Raw genomic sequence first — 6,214 nt, 5'->3', positions numbered from 1 at the left:
TTCCAAAATTTTTGGATCATAATACTACTCGAACGGAATGACGGATGTGGTTATGTCTCCATTACGGGACGGATCTTTTAATCGGTTTATAAAAAGAAGTGGCTATTTAATTTTGCCGGCTGCGACAAACTATTCTCTTAGGTGCTATTTTATCGGCTCTAGAAAAATAGCGATTAGTATAGAGTCATGCTTTTTTGTCGGTCAAAAGAAGGTCATATTTCACGTTTTCTTCAGATATGTGATCAAGGAATTGTATATACAGAGAAACCCGCCGTGTAATGGTGTAAAGTACATATAAAAATAAATACCGATATATATTGTAAAGACAATTAATGCAGGCAAGTCTGTTGGCAGCAGCTATTCTAGGAAAGTTGAATTTAATATATCTGTAGTTTTGAAAAGTGATGTAGACGCAAAAAAAAAGCATATCCCATCTCCTTATTTTTTTATATAAGTGGTATATATGGCAGCATCTGTTGAAAGGAGTAGGTCCGGTAAGGACCGATTTTGGCCTTAAATTTCAGGTTCATCTGACGAAAGATGTTGACCATTTTTTAAACACTTAAGTGTCTATTTTATTTGATGCAATTAATTTATGTGAAAGATTTTAACTAATTTAGTCATTAAAAACGCTCCGGTTCAAGCTCAAATATGAAAAAATCTACCAAATATGTCGAAAAATGTCACTTTTAAGATGGGTTTTGTCAAAAATGAAAGTGGCCGCATTCATGTTCATCCTCAACCTTTATATACGTTATGTATTATCATCAAATACAACTTACATTTAAATAATTTGGATGAACACGAATGCGGCCACTTTCGTTTAACACGGAAACCGTCTAAATTTTAACCAAAATGCTAGAATTGTGAAGATTTCAGTAATTTAGCATGACTTAATGGTGCTAGTACTCGATACATGTACATCGTACTGTCAAAAAAAGTTCGCCGGTTTTGGTTATTATCTTGAATACTATTATAGATAGAGATAAACCGTATAAACAGCAATAATGTTCAGCAAATCAGAGACATATAATACACTATATGTCTCTGAGCAAATTAAGATCTACAAATAAATTGAACACGACCAAAATAGTCGATTTTTAACAATTTTAATTAATTTGGTAAATTTTTGTAAGTTTTTACCAAATCTTTCCCCCTGTAACTAAAGGGCCAAGTTCATTACAGATAGAGCAAATTGTAAGTAGCAAGAATGATCAGTAAAGTATGATCTACAAACACATCACCATCACCAAAACAAAATTTTGTCATGAATCCATCTGTTTCCTTTGAGCGACACAGGCTCTTAAGAGCCTCTAATTTGTTATTATCTTGAATATCATTATATATAGAGATAAACTGTAAACAGAAATAATGTGCAGCAAAGTAAGACCTAAAAATAAGTCAACATGACCAAAATGGTCAATCGATCGCCTAAGGAGTTTTTTCCCCTTTATAGTCAATTTTTAACAATTTTCATAAAATTTGGAAATTTTTACTAACATTTTCCACTGAAAATACGTGGCCAAGTTCACTAGAGGACAAAACAAATGTAAATGACATGTGGAACACATTTAAAACGAATCTTTCAAAATCAGTGGAAAACAACATTCCCCATAAGTTCCTAACATACAAAAACAGACTACCTTGGATTCACAACAATCTAAGGAAAATGATCAATAGAAAAAACAAGCTCTATTATAAAATGAAACAAGACATCAAGTATGCTGAAAAGTACCGACATCTGAAAAAACAAGTACAAAAAGAACAAAGAACTGCATACTTGGGTTATATTGAAAAAATGATCTTAGACCTACCCATAAATGAACCAGACCAACAATTCAACAATCAGTCTAAACCAAAAAAGCTATTTGCCTTTATTAAATCACTGCGCACAGATAACACCGGTGTTGCACCTCTAAAAAAAGAGGGACAATTAATAGCCGACACAAAGCAAAAGGCAGACATCCTCAACACACAATTCCAATCAGTGTTTACAACAGAATCAAATAACACCATTCCAGACAAAGGTCCTAGCTCACACCCTGTGATAACACCACTTGAAATATCCTTACCTGGTGTCAAGAAACTCCTACACAATATAAATCCACATAAGCCAACTGGCCCAGACAACATCAGCGGCAGAATACTTAAAGAACTCAAAGACCAAACAGCTCCAATTCTCACACTTATCTTTAAAACATCTCTTGAAACTGGCATTACACCATCAGACTGGAAACACGCCAATGTAGCACCAGCATTCAAAAAAGGGGAAAAATATAAACCAGAAAATTACAGCCCTATATCATTGACATGTATTTCCTGTAAACTTATGGAGCATATGATCACAAAACACATCATCAACCATCTTGAAAAGAACAACATACTGTATGACCTCCAGCATGGCTTCCGTCAGTCTAGATCTTGCGAAACGCAACTCATTTCATTCATTCAAGAACTTGCAGCAAATAATAACAACACTCAAATAGACTTAATTATAATGGACTTTGCCAAAGCCTTTGACAAAGTCCCCCATAAAAGATTACTCTATAAATTACACTATTACGGTATCCAAAAAGAAACTTTTAACTGGGTCTCTGCATTCTTAAATGACAGAACACAAACAGTTGTCCTGGATGGAGAGTCATCTGACCTAGCACCAGTCACCTCAGGTGTCCCTCAAGGCACAGTTCTGGGCCCAGTTTTATTCTTGGTATACATTAACGACCTACCAGAATACCTATCATCCAGTAAGCTCAGACTGTTTGCCGATGACAGTATTATCTACAAAACCATCAAATCTCAAAGCGACTGTGATGCACTACAGTTAGATTTAGATGCAGCTGCTAGGTGGGAGCAAGACTGGTTGATGGCTTTCCATCCAGACAAATGCACAGTCCTTACAGTCTCACAGAAGAAAACCCCATTTAAACATGACTATATCCTTCACAATCACAAACTGGAACTTGTCTCTTCGGCTAAATATCTGGGCATTACACTTCAAGCAAACCTAAAATGGTCTAAACATACAGAAAACATCATAGCTAATGGCAACAAATCTCTGGGCTTCTTAAAAAGAAACTTAAAAACATCATGTCAGAACATCAAAACTCAGGCATATCTGGCACTAGTCCGTCCTAAGTTGGAATATTCATGTTCAGTATGGGACCCTCACACAGTTGAACAAACCTCAAAAATCGAGATGGTCCAAAGGCGAGCTGCCAGATATGTCTGTAACAGATACCATAACATCAGTAGCCCGACAGATATGATAAACACCCTAAACTGGCCAACTCTACAGGAAAGAAGAACTCGCACAAGATTAATAATGTTCTACAAAATAGTACATCAAATCGTAGCTATACCATCTGCTATTCTCATACCATCAGACAGTAGAACACGCAAAAACCATAATTATACTTTTAGACACATTTCAACCAAAAAAGATACATATAAATACTAATTTTTTCCATATACCATAACTCAGTGGAATTTAACTTATTGCCAATGCAAACAGTCGCTGTCGCCACAGTCGACACTTTCAGAGAACAGCTCACACCAGCTGTTCTCCACAAATTCATCTAACTCATTATTAGCCTATGTACATAGTTTTAATCACAATTTTAATAAATTATGCACCTCAAATTTATTTCCAAATATTTCTGTTTTTGTTTTTGTAAATATAAATATAGGCCACGCTGCGCGCGCAAACAGTAAATAATCTTCAGATCATTAAAGGACTACTGAAAACCTAAAGAAGAAGAAGATAGAGATAATGTAACAAAAAATTTGTTCCGGCATGACATTTGTTCCGCTGGAACAAATCTCATAATTTTTTAACTTAGTGTGAAATAAGTTCCGGAACAAACTTCACAGCACTATGAGTTTTGTTCCAATATTGAAATAAAAAAAGAGTGAAATAAGTTTGTGTGTTATTAGTTTTGAACGAAAGTATTTTTATAGAAATCAATGAAAATGTTCTGCTCAAACCTATTTCACAGAAAATATATGTACTGTGCTTGCATGAAGTACATTTGCAATTGAAGGCATGACTGAAGGATGAAGGATAAAAAAGTGATGATAATGTTTCATAATTAGTATCTATGTTTTATCAATTATGTGGTATTCCACCTCCTTTTTTCCTGTTGATCTGTCATGGGTGTTCTAATCATACATGTACTTAGCTATGGTCATTGCACAGTTTTAAAAGAGTGTGTCTTTTGTTTCTTTATGTATTTTAATATAATTGATCAGTCAATTTGTACTTTTAACAAAAAATACAAATGTTCATTTTTAACTATTATAATACTTTTTTTCGGAATGACTTTTATTATTATTTCTTATTCTACTCTTTCCTGGTTCATAAGTGTCATTTTTAATATTATTAAATTGAGTATGTTATTAAACTTTTGCATTACTCCACATGATCCAAATTGGATGTTTAAACTTTTTATTTATTACCTTTTTAATATCAATATAATAAACGTTTTTTTGTAATGACTTTAAACTCACTGATGACAAGTGCTCGGTATACATATGATAACTTGTTTAACCAGTGGAACATATTTCATAGACAAGGAACTTATTTCACCAGGTGAGGAACAAATCTCACAAATCCAGAACTTATTTCACCAGGTAAGGAATAAATCTCACAAACATGGAACTTAATTCACTAGGTAGGGAACAAATTTCACCAACCCAGAACTTATTTCACCAGGTAAAGTGGGGAACTTTTTTCATATAGATGGAACAAATTATATAGAAATTGTCTGAAAAAAGTTCTCCCAGAACATATTTCCTGTGAAGTTAGTTCCATTGGAACTTTTTTCACAGGAACAAATTTTGGCTCACAATAATTGTAAGTAGCAAAAATGTTCAGTAAAGTAAGATGTACAAACATATCACCATCACCAAATTTTTTTGTTATGAATCTATCTCCGTCCTTTGTTTAATATTCACATAGACCAAGGTGAGCGACACAGGCTCTTTAGAGCCTCTAGTTAATTTTACTTTCTCTTACTTTGCTATGGTAAGAAAGAAAGAAAAAAATGATATATCTTTTTCATTATCCGTTTTCATAGCTTTATGTCCATGAGATATTGTTTTGGTTATATATTTGTAATTTGTGAAAAGTGATAAAGTGAGACGCAAAGAAGAAAAATATACCAAATCTCGGGACTTATTTTTATATGTGTTACATGTATGCGCATTTCATATCTGCATTATTTTAGTATAGTAAAAGACATATAGTTTACTTATTCCGTATACATTCAGTATTTACACGAACCCAATTAAAAACAACAATCATGATTTTCCAATTATTCAACTGGAATTTGAATTAAAATTGGGCGCGAACGTGTAGAGTGCGAACGGACCTTGGGTGCGAACGTGCGAACGTGCGAGGTGCGAACGTGGAGGGTGCGAAAGTATATTGGGCGCGAACGGACCTGATACCCTTATTCCGTAGCATACAATGTATAAATATATTAATTTTTTGCAAAGGATACGGGTAAACTTTTGAGAGTTAACAAGCAAAAATACGATCTTTTCTTTACTAATTATATGCAAACAAACATGAGGTCTAAGTTTTTCGTTCAGTTATATTTCCGATAAAAACAAATGTTGCAAAAAGGGGGGGATACAAAACATGGTTTTACCCTCTCTACCTAGGCTGCTTCGCCGCAGTGGGACCATTAAAGATACTTTAACATTTAGGTTCTGCAAAAGGAAATCGTGACGAATTCACCAATATTCCAACTGTCACCATTTTCGGAAAACGACATCTGTGACAAACATTAAATTTTAGCTACTCCTTTACAAAATACAATGAAAGTTCCAACCATGTACTGATTTCCGAAGCTGCACAAAACACCTAACAAATATAGATAAATTTTGTCTTCAAGCCATTGTTCCAATACTAAATTGTCTATTCTACTTCCTAGTATACTTGGTACAATAAAAAAAAAACTGATAATAAATTGGTCAAATAAGGCCGTACTTGACTAAACATGATAAATTGTTTTTGATGGGTAAATTTAAATCCATCTTTAATAGTGATTTTGATTTATCAATTATGCTGAGGCTTTAATTTTTGTTTGTATTTCTATGTGTCAATCTTTGGTGTTAACTGAAAGTCTCGTCATAAAAAGATCCCGCTGGAAATAAGGTATCCGTTCTTTTTTATATTCAGAGAAACGTTCCGAGTTTTATACATTCT

Source organism: Mytilus trossulus, chromosome 9 (genome assembly GCF_036588685.1).
Source record: "Mytilus trossulus isolate FHL-02 chromosome 9, PNRI_Mtr1.1.1.hap1, whole genome shotgun sequence".
NCBI lineage: Eukaryota > Metazoa > Mollusca > Bivalvia > Mytilida > Mytilidae > Mytilus > Mytilus trossulus.
This window is presented reverse-complemented; position numbering follows the sequence as displayed.